This window comes from Felis catus, chromosome A1 (assembly GCF_018350175.1).
Source record: "Felis catus isolate Fca126 chromosome A1, F.catus_Fca126_mat1.0, whole genome shotgun sequence".
NCBI lineage: Eukaryota > Metazoa > Chordata > Mammalia > Carnivora > Felidae > Felis > Felis catus.
The window spans coordinates 77,979,022-77,995,045 of record NC_058368.1 but is presented as its reverse complement, the minus strand read 5'-3'; the positions used below and the strand labels follow the sequence as shown (position 1 = coordinate 77,995,045).

The 16,024-nt window shown below is 40.7% G+C and overlaps 1 protein-coding gene and 1 pseudogene across 3 annotated transcripts in view; both read left to right on the top strand.

The window, feature by feature from the left end:
* The window catches only part of NALF1 (NALCN channel auxiliary factor 1), a 673,349-nt gene that overhangs the window by 127,301 nt on the left and 530,024 nt on the right, over nucleotides 1–16,024 (top strand). The gene's annotated exons all lie outside the window — the stretch shown is intronic.
* LOC102899329 lies at nucleotides 12,742–14,027 on the top strand (annotated as a pseudogene).

Below are 16,024 nucleotides of genomic sequence, written 5' to 3'. Positions count from 1 at the left end.
TTTGGAAACATCCAAAAAGTAAAGTTAAAGGTTGTATTAGTTTTATACTTTGGTTAGATTTTTTTGAGCTTTAATCACTAACATAATACAAATCTAAACTGCAAGGTAGAATATTCTATGTATTATAAGTACATTTTCAAATGAAATGGTTTTATGCCCCTTTGGGGAAAAAGAAATGCGTGTCCAGTGATTTTATTTAAGGTGTTAAATGCAAACTCCCTTCTTCCTCAGAAGGAAGAAGATAAATGACTACAAGGACGCTAAAAGGTCAAGGAAAATTTAGGCCAAAACCAAGAATGCAACAAAAGAATCGCCAGAAGCAAAGTAGACACAGTGAAAAGGAAATTCTTTAAAAAGGGAAGAAAAAAAATGACGGTTTAGGTCGTTCAAGATTTAATTGACTACTCAAAGTCAGAGAGAACAGAACCTTCTGACGACCTTTTGCAATGGTTCTATTGAGATTTCACCCCGGCCATTAACATATCTTCTTAATTAGACTAGACAACTCTCAGACAGGCTACTGGTAAACCCTGCACTTTTGAGAAAGATATTTGGCTAATGGCTTGAAAGCAATTAGAAAGATCATTGGATAAAAGAGTCTGTATTATTTACCTATGAAACCATGGTGCTTTCAGGTCTGTTTTAGAAGTTAAAGCCCAGTTATGGATAATTATGAAAAGTATCTTTCAAGCTCTTCTCGATTAGGGAACTAGAGTCACTATCCTGTATATCTGTGAATAATTTGCTAGGCATAATGTAACTATTTGACCTTTACAACTTTAGGCATACACAGCTGTACCACATATACAGTTGACCTTGGCCCTCATTGATACTTACAATGCAAGACTCCACGGGTCCTGAGACCTCACACAATGGCCTCTGAATTTTAGGTGGCTCTCAATAACAGAGATAATCAAGAGAATGTCTTAGATAACTGGCTGCTGTTGGAGACTATCATAATTCTAGGACAAACTAGAGTAGATTTTGAAGTTTAGATATTTGGAGGATCTACGCTGATGGATTTTCAAAGTAGCGACCATAGCCGAGTGCAGGAACAGGACATGGCTGGGTCCGTGTGCAGCCTTTGATCGCAGGGGGACTAGCTGGTTCAGTTAAGGCTACTGGAACAGTTCTTCATGTATTTTTAAAACTTATTTTGAGAGAGAGAAAGAGAGTGAGAGGAGCGGAGGGCAGAGAGAGGGAGACAGAGAATCCCGAGCAGGCTCTGCACTGTCAGTGTGGGGCCTGATGTGGGGCTCAAACCCACGAACTGTGGGATCATGACCTGAGTGGAAACCAAGAGTCAGATGCTTAACCGACTGAGCCACCCAGGCATCCCTGTCCAATCCTATTCTTAATAAATGTTTTCTGGAGGTCTCAATTAGTAGAAAAGATTAAGTCCCAATGATTTTGTTCATATCCTAAGTGTTCTTGAAATTACTATGTTAATATTATTTATCGTGCCTCTTTGTGTTGGGGAAGTTTCATAGAAGATCCCTCATCCTGTGAAGGACTTCTGTTTATAGATAGGTGTTTATTTTCACTTTGCAGAAGAAAAGCCTAGAATCGGAGTGGTAAAATAACTTGCCACAGGTGTACAATATACATCCTGTCAGAGCCATAATTTTAGAAATAAACTATTATCCATTTATTGAGTGCTTACTATAGGCCAGATGCTACTGTTCAAAGCACTGTAGATGCAACATCTGATTTTATTTTGAAACGAATCCCAGAAGGCAGTTTTCATGGACGTCATTTTCAGTTATGGAAACTGAGCCTGAAATAGGTGCGATGACTTGGTCAAGGACACAGGACTCAAGTGACAGAGCTGAGACTTGCATTGAGGCCAGTCTCCCTCCCAGTGTCTCCTGCTCTCTCTGTAGGTCCTGAGAAGTGCCTAGTCATGATTCCTGGGAACTCTTGCTTTCTCTGTGTCTCTTTCCTTTATAAGTGCCTCCCTACTCTTTAAGAGGATCTCTTCTTACACAGAAACATGAAAAGAGAAAAACACTTTGTAATGATTAGGAATGCCTTAAGGTATGTTTTAGAGCAGGGTATGCTGACATGAATACACAGAGAAAATGTCTATTATAAATGGCATTGTGAGGATGTGCATACACACACACACACACACAGCCCTCAAACAACTGGGGATAAGGGGTACCAACCCTCCACACAGTTGAAAATCTGCATATAACATATGCTTCCCTATAAACTTAACCATTAACAGCCTTCTGTTGACTGCTGGTCTTACTGATAACATAAACAGTTGATTAACACATATTTTGTATGCTATATGTATTATATACTGTATTCTTACAATGAATACGATAGAGAAAACAAAGGGTCATTGAGAAATCATAAGGAAGAGAAAGTACATTTACAGACCTGTACTGTAAAAAATCTGCACGTAAGTGGACCCCGTGTTTTTCAGTGGGCAACTACACATACATGTATAGAGCAGCATCCGTGTAACTCTTGCATTGTTACAAGAGAGCATGTGAGACAGTGGATAACATTCTCCCTAACTTGAAGGTACTCGTGATTCACGCTGACTTCTCAGAAGCTGCTCTTGTCCCCTAATTGATACATGGATATGTGCCCATAGAGTATTCTGATATGGACCATGAAACTAAATCTTACAAACCACTGTAGAGCATTTTAGGACACTAGAATAGCATTTGGTAACCACTTCTTGCTGCCCAGAACACTAACGCAGTCCCGTTCGAACGTTGCACAGGAAGAGGGAATCCTTGTCCTTGAAATCGTTCATCTTGCCTTGGAGGCAGGTAACAGGCAGTGACAAACCATGTATGCATCTAGTCACAAAGCACAGTGTGACTTTAACTTAGGAGGAACTACCATAGAAGGAAGGTCACGTGGTGTGGATCTCCATGTTGTTACGTTTTTCTCTGTTTCTGTGCCCATGGGACATTTATTTTTTTTCTATGTCAGGGAAGCACATGGTGAGGGGGGTAAGGTACCTCTGTATCATTTTCTGCACCCTAATCTCTCTTTATAGCTCCCCGTTTCTTGTTGCATTTTCCCTCTGGCTCTCTGACGCTTTTTTCCACACAGCCCCAATTTCTTCTGTTTTTTGAATTTTCTTTTAATGTTTATTTATTTTTGAGAGAGAGAGACAGCACGAGCGAGGGTGGGCCAGAGAGAGAGGGAAACACAGAATCCGAAGCAGGCTCCAGGCTTTGAGCTGTTGTCACCACAGAGCCCGACGCGGGGCCCGAAGTCATGAACCATGAGATCATGACCTGAGCAAAGTTGGATGCTTAAATTGACTGAGCCCCCCCCCCCAGGCTCTCGTGTCCCCCCAAACCTCAATTTCTAATTCTTTCTGTTATCAGTTGCCTGCTTCCCTTAGCCATAGTACAAAATAAAATTATAAAAAAATAACTCTGAGTCAGTTTGGGCTCTTTCTGTGATATGACAGTCAGTAAAAATTAATTTGCTTTCATTTCTATAGCTTTTAGTTGATTCCTTTTAGGGATCAGATGCTCATTAAAACAAAGAGTGGAGCAGAAGTCCACATTTTGTGCCTCTCTGTGACTGTTTCGAACTGAATACGTGAAATCAATATATGACAATCAGCAGTTTAGAAGTTGGGCTACATCAGTTTATTTTAATGGAATTTTTTTACACTTTAAATGAAATCGGTGCTGTTTGAATGTTGCTCTAACATGAAGCATCAATATGCTTGTAATAAGAGGTTTTTCTTATGTTTTACATATGCGGATATAAAGCTTCTCATAGGCTGATCACAGTTCTGAAATATTCTGTTTGACACTTAATCCATCTGTTTACGTCTGTATTGATTATACATATCATTAACCCAGCCGATCCGTGAGACGATTGATGGATTGCAGATTTCAGTATGTATTTCTCCTGTCCTTGTGAGTGCTAATAGGTCTGCATTTCCATCTGGTTTGTAGTAAAATTCCCCTTGAAGGAAAATGAATTTTTAGTGACCTAACCGTACATTTTCTTTATGTCTGGTTTCATTGGACTTGAAAAGATCATGTTTGGGTGAGCACGCTGTTCTTCACAACATATCCTTTTGTCCAGCAACATTTGGAATTGCCAAGCCATTGTTTGTGTTACTGTGGTGTCTAATGTGAAAGGTGTCTGTTTTATTTGCTTGATTGCTAGGGAGGATACGGGTTCATCTTATTAGCACTGCCCTCGGTGAGGTTGACTAAGGTTCTCAGGGGGCCATGAGCCACAGTCCCCTCCTGGAAGAAAGGGGTGCAACTGCAGAAAAGCTCATCGTAGCTGCACCTGTATGTACAGTGACATCCACTTTGTAACTCAACGTGAAGGATCATCCTCGAACGTAACCACTGGTAGCCTCTGATGGCGCTATTATGGTTGGTCTTTCTCTTCCTTATGTTTTGTATTTTTACAGTGAACAAAGAAAAAAACAGCTAAAATATAGCTATTTTTAAAAGGAGGCTAATGTGACCTAGATAAAGAGGAATTTAAAACAGCTAGTTGATTAGACCCTGAAGGATGTGATTTGTCACCGACATAATATGTTCCTCAAATATTTATAAAGGTTTAATAATAGGTACTCTCTAAATATTTCATTCCTTCGCCCCCCCCCCCATCTAGGTAATATTTATTAGTTGAAATATTTATTAATTTAGTAGGCTTAAATAAATGAAGATGGTATTTCAGGACTGTTCAGTGAGACCAGGTTTTATAAACGATGGGAGCAAGGTATCTATTTTCATTTATTATGAATGTGAATAGTCAGGAATTCTATTTACTACATGGTCTCATGAGAGGCCATTCAATTTCATTTTTAAATCTGTCCTCATTTGCAAACCTATTCTCATTTTTTAAATCTGTGCTTAAAGAGCGTAACCATTTGTAACCATTCTGCCGTTATAGGCAGAAAGATATACATTTGGACACATACGCATATAATTGGAACTAAATAAGTAAATATTACGTAAGTGGGCTTGCAAGCCTGTGGGCTAAGCTGTAATAACTAATCAAGACAAGATGGCACTTCAGTATGCCATCACTTACATAAGCAAGCTGTAGGGTGCCATCCACATCAACCAGATATTCCCCTTGGAATTTTGTGGTTAGATAAATATTTTAGGGAGAGATTTAGGAACCCCGTTGGACTGTGTTTATTCAGAACATACTCTGATGATACCCAGCGCTTTGGAAATGGGTGTTTGGGGCCTGTTGAACATTTGCCGTGCAGCAGAAGTCCATAAATTGCGATTAACACAGCAAAGCTGGGAAATGAAGGAAGTTGTGAGATTTCACTATCCTTCTGCTGAGTTGCTTGCCCGTGTGGTGGTGTTGGGGGGGGGGGTGTCTGGTGTGCCAATCCCAGCGGGCATATTTCCTTTCCATTCGGTGGTAAGTCTCATTCAGTGAAGCAGCAGATATGTGTCTGCTACAGGAGGAACTCTTGCTTTAGACAGCACTTATTAAGGACACAGTAGTTTGCACTGACTTGAAAAGCAGGGACTGGATGCCTTCCAAGTTGTGAGATAAATCCCTTTATAATCTGTGTTGGTTCTTTCAGCCCAATGGCTGGGAAATTACAGATCAAACAGAGCTCTTCAAAGGGTTTGACTTGATATCATATAGTTGACCTTAGCTCAGAGAAAATTTTGCTAGAAACATTGTAGATTCCCCTAAAATATGTCTCCGTCCATTCCTGGCGATTTTGCACCGTTTCCACTGATTTTACTGATCTTGGTCATCTGATGAAAATATTTGTGAAAGAAGAGACTTCTCAGTATTAGCTGTTATGCTTTGCCTGTTTGAGAACACAAGATGGCCATTTTGACATAGTCACAGTAATTTTTAGGTGCTGGCTTGAAGAAGTCAAATGCACTCGGTTTTCCTTTTCTTGATTTTTCTTACATTACTATCACTTAGATGAGACAGTCCCTTCATTAGAGTACTTTATCACATGTTGATGTCAAGGTCTCTACCTGTGTCTCTTTCTAGCTCTGTGTATATGCACAGATACAAATATAGACATAGGTATATAGATATAGATATTTACAGATACTGTGTGGGTATGTATACAATACAATAAGGCTTGACCTAATGGTGTTGCAGCATCTAGCCGTCTGTTTCCTTTCCTAACACTGTCATAGTATTTCCACCCTGGCTGCAAGAGGTGGGAACAGAAAACAAAGAGGTCACCACAGTGGAGAAATTTCCTTGACGTCATGGTACCTCACTGCATGCTGTCTGGCAGGCTCTCCCAGAGGTCAGTGAACACAAAGGTTCAAAGACCAAACCAAGGAGATCGAATTGCTGAGGCGATCACATCCATGTAAACATGTGGTGCAAATCAGGGGGAAGAAAATTGTAGGTAACACGCATGGGATGGGGTGCCAGAGGGGTGGGGCAACTTGTGATCAAGCAAGGCAGACCTCTTGGCCTTTGGTGGGAAACTCATCCAGCCAGCTAGATACCCGGTAGTTCTATATTTATATAATTTTATAATATTAGTGTATTAATTCAGTGATACAAAGTAGTAGAAATTATACCAGTAGAATACATAACTACAAGCACTCAAGTCAATGAGAGAAGTCATTCTGTATTTGTAAGTTTTCTAGTAATACCTGTTTGCTGCCTTTGTATTAATGATGTGTGTTTCAGACGTGCAGAAGTAGGCCCCAGAACTTGAAGAAATATTCTTGAAGCAAACGTAAAATGGAAACAATCTTGTCTACTATTTTTCTCCCCAGTGAACTGGGAAGGCCTGCCATTTTTGTTTTTTATGTTGGTATGGAAAACTATAGTATAGACCCCAGATGTTCTGAAAGTACATAATTTGAGAACCAGTGATTTAGTCTGAAGAAAATAATAACAGGACAACTAAGTAACTATTTTAAGGAGATAAGTGGACACTATATGGAGGATAGTTTCTAGTGATACTTAATTTACCAGAGTCACTATTTCTATCCATCGAAGTTGACCGGTGACTAATTCTTGGAGGAGGAGGAAGAGGTTTAAGAGCACTTTAACTGATATTTCTTATTTGTGTTGATATTGATTTTCTTACTTGTATCATTCTGTTGTACTATGTTTAGGAGATTTTTATAAAAGATGTAAAATGGTTTCCAATGGTATGTTGGTTGCCAGAAAATGATTAATTCATTCATGTGTTTAGGTTAAGATTTGACAGCTTTTAATTAAAAAAAAAAAAAAAAAGTACCGAAACAGATGTGCTTACTGTTATTTTTTGCAGCGTCCTCCAAGGCTGATATCTGGAGGTTGGAAATTCAGGCTCCTGTCTGTGCTGTTTGATTTTTTTTGTCTAACTCATGTCACAACCTGCTGTACAGGCACATAGTCTTTCCATTCTCCATTCAGCCTCCAATTTCAGGACCTTTATTCTCTCCCCCACTCCCCACATTGTATGGTTAACTTTGGACTCAATTTTCAGATGTAGACTTAACAGGACACCCCTAGAATGGGAGATGTATACCTACTGTGTGCTCTCTGTGTGTACTCTCACAAGTATCACAACAATGAGCTTACATTTATTTTTCTGACAGAATGTGAGCCCATTGAGAGTAAAACCAGTAGCTATATAAAGAAGAACGTCCAGTCCAGCCCATCATTTTATTCTTGGCATCATAGCACGCACTAAATAAATTGTTGACTGAATAAACAGGTCAGTGCTCAAAATACCCAATTTGAATTTTATTTGCCACCTACAGGTTGTATGCCCTTGGATACGATAATTATAATTTTAATGACAACAGTCATGACAGTAGTAGCAGGCAGCCATCACTGTCACATATGGAGCACTTATGATGCACTAGGTCCTTTTTAAACTTTTCCATGTATTAATTCATTTAATCTTCATAATAAACCAGTTCATTAGGCACTATGATTAGGCCCCTTTGTCAGATGAGTAGGGAGAACAGAAATGCTAAATGATTGGCTCAAGGTCATTTAGCTCAAAAGCAGAGAACTGTCCTTGGACTCAGACACTTCAAATCTGAACTACTGTTGCTTTATATGTTGGGCCTCCATTTCTTTATTTATAATAAGGGTCGTTGTAACAATTTCAAATACGGGTGGTCAGCATTGCGTGTTGTGATCTGTGCAAGCTGCTTAGCCCAATGCCTGATTTGTAATGAAAGTTTAATAAGTAAGAGCATTTATTGCCATACTATATGGCAGGTGCCTTGCTCAGTGCTTATAAGGCTGTAGGCTTGCAATAAATGTTGGTTCCTTTCTTGTTTCTTTCCCCTTAAGTAGAGAAAGTCAGAGGCAACTACTAGCGCGAAGGAATTAGGTTGGGAGCATATTGAAACGGCCACCGAGAAGACCAATCTAACTGGTACCAGCTGGAGAAGAAGAGAATAGATTACAGAAAACAGCACCTGTAACTGAGTGCTAATACTTTGCGGGGATTGTGACAAAAGCGTCTGGCATTTGAATACTATTTCTAACTTTGAAAGCATGTTCACATCTCGCATGTTATTTTATATTTCATGGCTGACCTTGGGAGGGGAGATAGACTATCACAATTGCCATTTTACAAAGGATCCTCAATGACTTGCTGAAGATAAGAGTGGTTAGTGTACAAAGAAGAACGAGAAGTTGTACTTCTAGGTTGTTGTTATGTGAAAATGTAGTTCATCATCAAGCCAGGACGTTTTTGTGAATGGAAGAGGAAACTTCACGATTAAGTGAGTGCGACACACATAAATGGGACTGGCCAGGGCCCGTGAGTAGGCACCGTGCGCCTTTCTGCTGCTCTTGTTATTCCTTATCTTGCTCACCTTTTCTCTTGCCCAACATGCATCACATTGACTTAAAATATTCCTCCTTGAACTCCAGAGAGTGAGTCCTCCTTCTCAGGGCGCCCCAAGTTCCATTCGCTACACGCACAACATTCCACATTACGGAAATCAGATGTATCTCTTTGAAAAGAGTGAGAAATTTACCTGGATGCAGTGACTATATATAGATACACATGTGTGTGTCTGTGGTTGTGTATTTGAGATAAAGGCTGAAAGGCTAACATACTTGACATGGTTTGCTTCTACAGCCGAACTTCCATTTTGCTCTACTGAACCTCCTTTTATCAGCAATATTTAATCATATGTTAGTTTCCTTATACTGCTGTAACAAAGTGTCATAAACTAGATGGGGTAAAAGAACAGAAATGTATAGTCTTACCATTCTGAAAGCTGGAAGCCCAATGTCAAGTTGTTTGCGGGGTTGATACTTTCACAGGCTTTTGAGGGAGAATCTGGCCAGTCTCTGTCCTAGCTTCTGGTCGTGCCCACGTTTACCTTGCCTCGTAAGCTACTTCACTCCAGTCCTCTGTCTTCACCTGGCATCTCCTGTGTGTCTGTGTCTTTACAATGGTCATCTACAGTCACATTGGATAAGGGACCCACCCGACTCTGATATGACCTCATCTTGACGTTATGTTTGCAATGACCCTATTTCCAAATCTCAACACATTCGGAAGTACTAGGGGTTAGAAATACAACACATTTTCTTTTTGGCAGGGGAAACAATTCAACCCTTAACAAATAGTAACAACAACCAAACCCGGTCGTATATGGAAGGATTTGCCAATGTTGTACAGTCTACATCGATCTCCTTTTTGTGGTAATCTTTGCTTTAGGAAAGCAAGAAAATATAAGAACTAATTGTGTGTGCCGAAGATATAACCTCATAGTGGCCCTCCGTTTTCATTAACTGGACGATGGTGATGGGACTCAATGTTATAGACAGGAATTATAAACAGAGTTACTACAAAATTAATGTTTTGCTTAAATTATTGTCTTCCCCTGCTGTGTTTCAAAGATATGAAAATCGTTTTCCTTTTTAAGTCAACAGAATTATGTTGGTGTCTTATTGACAAGTTTATGTCAAATATATTTATTTCATATTTCTATCTTAGTCATAAATAGTTGCTGATTGGAATGAGGAATAGTTTGGTATTTTAGTAGAATTATAGGTTATTACGAGAGAGATAGTTCACCCTCTAGAATGTTGAAAATGACACAGAAGTTCTTGCTGGAAGCCTGCTCTGGCTTTACATAAACTAAAGAGCATAGCGGTTTCTGGATATCTTCTCCGTTCCCCTCAGGACACAGCAGGAAGAAAGAGGCAATAGGGTTCAGCGGAAGACACTCTGGTAAGAGTGACGGGCCCCCTAGGGAGAGATCAGCAGTTCCCAGCAATGAAGTCTGAAAGAGAGGGGCAAAAATAAATGCCATTGAAGGTAGCTAATTTAGGCTCCAAACAGAGAGCATGGACGGGTGGAGGTGCTGAGCCGGTAGGACAGAGAAAACACGGAGTGTTGGCTGATGGCTTCTGTTTGGCACGTGGTCTCCTGCACTAATTGGAATATGGGTCCAGATTCAGGAGAGCCAGACCCGTGTGCAGGACATGAGAGACACACATGTGCCCATTACCTCTACCCACTTCTACCAAAATAAAGGAGTCTCCTCAAGACACTGTTGCCGGTAATTGTCCCCCCCGACTTGCACTTTGCTCTTCCTTCTTCATCCATTGACTCCTCAGCATAAGACAGAGTCTGTTGCAAAACCCACAAGCATCTTTCTTTTTTTAAAGAAAAAATTGTTTTCACGTTTATTTGTTTTTGAGAGAGACAGAGCACAAGCAGGGGAGAGGCAGAGAGAGAGGGGGAGACACAGAGTCTCAAGCAGGCTCCAGACTCTGAGCTGTCAGCATGGAGCCTGACACGGGGTTTGAACCCACGAACCGTGAGATCATGACCTGAGCAGAAGTCAGGTGCTCAACTGACTGAGCCATCCAGGCCCCCCCCCCACCCCGACAAGCATCCTTCATACCGCTGCTCTGAGACCTCTGTGGTTCCCCACCAGGCAACTGACATTATTCCTATCAGTCATGCTCAGTCTTTCTCAGACTAGAGAGTGTGTTCCTACACAGAAACATACACTGACCTAAGTGTTCCAGAATTGTTGAAAGAGATACTTTGGGAATAGTGATATGTACAGCTGTGTATATCTACAAGAACTCTTTCCTATCGTTAGACAAAATTGCAAGTTTTTTAGTATCAGGGCCTGCCTCTTTATAGATCTAGTGCCTTGCTGTTCAAATAGACTTTCAGTAGTTATCTGTTGAAGGAAGAAAAAGCACATTGTTTAGCAGAATGTGAAGCTGTGCGTAATGTTGCTCTCCCTCTCCTCCAAATTGGTATTTCTCCCAAATGAAGCCTCCATTACAGTGATGTCCAGTCTTTCTCCCACCACGACAACATCTGCGGAATGTCTTCTTTCCCTACTGCTAATTCAGATGTATTCATACATCTTCACCTGGATTGTGCTGCTTTTATCTGTGATGGCTTCACATGACACGTACTGCCTCACCATGGCCTTGTTCCTGGTTTAAAGGCACAGACCACATCTGGAATCATCTCAGAGCTTGTGTAGTGCAAGGCTTTTGTGTTAACTTGTCTTGTTTTCAGTTAAAAAAGTTTTTAGATGGTTTATTTATTTTTGAGACAGAGAGAGAGAGAGAGAGAGAGAGAGAGAGAGAGAATGAGTGGGGGAGGAGCAGAGAGAGACACACACACAGGATCTGAAGCAGGCTCCAGGCTCTGAGCCATCAGCACAGAGCCTGATGCAGGGCTCAGACTTGTGAACCATGAGATCATGACTTGAGCGGAAGTCGGAAGCTTAACTTACCGAGCCACCCAGGCGCCCCCTCACATAAGTCTTTAGTCCCGTGTTACATCTGCATGTAATGTTTTCCTTTACAAAACTTTGAGTGCACATTTATAATGATGGACAACTAGAAGTTAAGACACACATGCCAGTTTGTAGCCTTGAATATGAACTTAGTAAATGAAACTTACGATAACGCAACAAAGAAGTCACGAGACTAATTGTGAAGATTTGTCTGACCACTATGCCTAATGTCATTATAACAAAATCTGATCCTTAAACCTTTGATTGCGACCAAACAATTAATTTTGCAGTGCGCTGGGGCATCCGCCCTTGTTTACCGTGCAAAAAGGCAAAGTGTGGATCTGCTTACTGAGGTTAATTGTTGCTTTCACGGCTCACTCACCCTCTTCCCTTGTGCCTTAGGGGATTGTTTCAGACCTGTGACGTTCTTGTGAAAATTGATATCCATGGTTTATGGGCCACAAGGAATAATTTAAATGGTGGCGGATCCTTGGAGGTGTTCAGTATAGTTAGGCATGTATGTTTTAAGGTGACAGTTGTGAGGTTACAAAAGCCGTGTCAGGCTTTCCTGGGCTAACATTTATTTTATGTTAAAATAATGTCCATCATGATTTGTATACATTTTTAAAAAGTTTATTTTGAAGAGAGAGAGAGAGAAGGAGAGAGAATCCCAAGCAGGCCCCATGCTGTCAGTGTGGAGCCTGATGTGGGGGTTGAGCCCAGGAGATCAGGACCTGAGCCCAAACCAGGAATCAGAAGCTCAGCCAGCTGAGCCACCAGGCGCCCCCTACCTACTTCTGTTTTATACGTATTTTTGTGTTTATGCTTTATATGCATTGATATTAAACAGATTTAGTATTTGGTTATGACAGATTCAAGTGTGAGTCCAATCTGCACCTTTGCTCCCCAAAGTGCAGTCTGTGGACCAGCAACGTTGTTTCATGGGGGAAGCTTGTTTAAAATGCAGAATTCAGGGCAACAGACCAAGAGACGAGACTTAAACGGCCCATGTATCTGAATCCCGGGCTCATCCTGAAAGGGTCTGCTTGCTCAGGTCAGTGAGCTCCGGAGCCTCCCAGACGTGCCGGCCGGAGGCAACACCAGAGCCGTGAGCAGTTCACTCAACAGCCGCTGGAAGAGGGGAGATGGCTCTATTCTGCCCCAGAACCGCAGCTCTCTGTCTACAAACCAGGGTCCCCAAAACGAAAGAAGAAAATCCTTTCTATCAAACTTTGTCAGTTGGAAAGGGCCCCAGCTCCCCAGTCAACCACTCATCCAGCACCTCTAAGTGCCGGCCGGCCAGCCGCTGTGTCTGAGACGTTGCGTGTTTATACAGTTGTTGACGTTGCCTACAATCCTGGTGTCCTCCAGGCAGCAGAAAAGCACCACGTGAAAAAAGATCAGTTAATACAGATGACCATGAAATGCATTGAGGAATTCCAGTGTATTCTCTCACACTCTTACAGTATTCCTAAATTTAGAATCAAAGGAAGCATCCAAAGCGTGAAACAAAATCAGAATCCAAACTGACCCTACGGGTTTAGGAGAGAAAAAGGGAAAGGAGCTGATCCTTGAACGCATAAGAAGCAGTCCTGTGAGCCACTGAGATCACTGTCCTCAGCTCTTACTACCAGAAGACCAAGTTTCAAGCCAAACAAGTTGTCTGATAGAGGAGATTTCCAGTACAGAGATCCAGGTGGAGGTGAAGAGACCACCAGCCTATGGATTAAAAATTGTGGTTTATCAGAATGAGAAACCTCTGCAAATTGAAATAGAAGTTGAATTACCTAGTGGTAATTCAGTATCTCTGTGACCTTAGTGTTTCCGAGGAGGACTTATTGATCTAGCTCTCTGAGAAGTACAGATTGCATCTGAGCCTTCCAGAATATGCATACTGAAATGACTACCGCAGAATTTATCAAAGAGAAGACTACATTAGTCATCACAGTGCCATTGGTGTTAGTCAAGAGGATCATCTGCTTTGGGTTTTTCACGTGATGCTTTCCTGCCACCTGTCTTGTGAATTACGGGACCTTCATTATGGGTAAAGAGGTAGTTTATCTTAAACACTAGTGTCATATTTTCTAAGTGTTCTTTTTCACTGATGTTTTCTCATCAACGGTTTATCTTTATCTCTTCTGTTTTAAACTCACTCTTTCTCCCTCTCAATCTTGGCCTGAAGCAGACACTACTAAACATGATATCGTCATGATACACTTCTTTTGAAGGTATTTCTCATGGTCTTAAAGTACCAGATATCATTGGGGAAATTCTGTTTGTTTCCAGGTAACATGTAAGAATTCTTGGCTTTCCCATTGGAAAAACAAAACAAAACAAAACAACGTTTTTTATCTCTAGCAAATTGTCACATGAGGAATTAAAAACAAAAGTTTTGCAAAGCAGAATTCAGGTGCTGCCCTGAACTACTACGTCAAAGTTGGAATTCATAAGAAACTCTACCTTGATGTTTTCTATGCACATTAAAGTTTGAGCAGTGTTCTACATCTCAATGAAATGTACTCTTCGTTAATGTGAATTACTATTTGGGTTTGAAACACTGCCATTCTTGTTGGGAAATTTAGAGCCCCTAGAGAAATAATTTAATATTTTTCACACACAAAAAAGTCTTCTAGCTTCCACCTGGAAGATGCAGATTTTACTCTGAGGTCACACAGATGTGATATTGTGACAATTAGACGCAATGTCTTTAGGTACCTGGAAAGCAAGATTTCATTACATACTCTGTGTATAACAAGCCTAAATATCATTGAAAGTAGGTTTGTGTTTTCCTCGGTTGTGACCCATTTTTCCTTACTTTTCACATCTCTATATTATGTAGAATTCTATAAAAGTGTCATAGAATTATATATAAATAAAAACTTTGGCCAAATGAATTAGCTGGATCTACTTTTTTTTTATTTTTTTTAATGTTTATTTATTTTTGAGACAGAGAGAGACAGAGCATGAACAGGGGAGGGGCAGAGAGAGAGGGAGACACAGAATCTGAAACAGGCTCCAGGCTCTGAGCTGTCAGCCCAGAGCTCGACGCGGGGCTCGAACTCACGGACCGTGAGATCATGACCTGAGCCGAAGTCGGACGCTTAACTGACCGAGCCACCCAGGCGCCCCTGGATCTACTTTTTATTACTTAAGTAACAGGGCTCCGGGTTGTCCTGAACAATATTTTATATGCTGACAAATGCGACCAGTTGTAACTTCGGGTTAGTCCTAAGTATAGGGTAGACTGTAACTTCCCCCTTGTGTGTATATACATATACATATGTGTGCAAATACACGTGCACTCAAGCATATTTGGGATTAATTTTGAGCAGCTAATAGTTTTGTCTATCAACCGAAGTTCATTATAGGAGCTGTGGCAGTTACAGAGATAAGTAGAGAACAGTTCCTGCTTTCTGGGCATTTATAATCTAGTATGCAAAATAAGTTGAACAGAAATCACTTTGGAATGAAATGCAACAAAAGAGCTCCTGATTACTTTTGGACAGGGTAATCAAAAAGACATTCTTGGATAAACTGGTATTTAATTGAACCTTGAAAGATACGAGGCACTCCACCAGGTAGAAAAAAGCAAGAGCATTTCAACTGGAAGCAACAGTGTGAACAAAGACAAGAAAACCAAAAATGATGAGCCGTGGAGTGAAATGGCAAAATCCCAGAAAAATAAAATGATGTTTAAACAAATACCAAAAATGGAAGACCAAGTATTCTGGTTGACTCGACACCACAATATGCACATCTTCTACCCTTTCTAATAGCCTAGGTGTAGGAAGACATTATTCTTGTGAATACTGGTAGATGGAAACAGTCCAGTGAATTTAGAAGGCAGATGTGCAGACTTTTCTGACTGTAGTGAACTACAAACTCACGTGGTCTCAGAATGAAAACGTCATTGAGAGACATCTCTACTTTCATACAAAGGACAGAAATCCTTTCTGATTCCTTCATGATTTCCCTGCTGGTTTCGCTTAAATTCATGTAATGACAGGTTTTTTTCACCAAAATTTTCAAGACAGCTTTTGGAAAGCTCTTTATGTCTTGAGTTGATTGGACATCTGAAGAAAATCACCCAGTGATCTGCTTGTTTGTAACCCCGACTCCCAAATTAAGAAATTGAGAACACATCCTTTCCTTCTACTTAGACCTCAGATGTGTGTGTGTGTGTGTGTGTGTGTGTGTGTGTGTGTGTGTGTGTGTAATTTCCAAATATTCTGGTATCAGTTTTTGGACTAGTTCCCAGACTTTTCAATCTAATGGACCAATAAATTCAAATCAGATCAAAAGTTTCACAGATGATT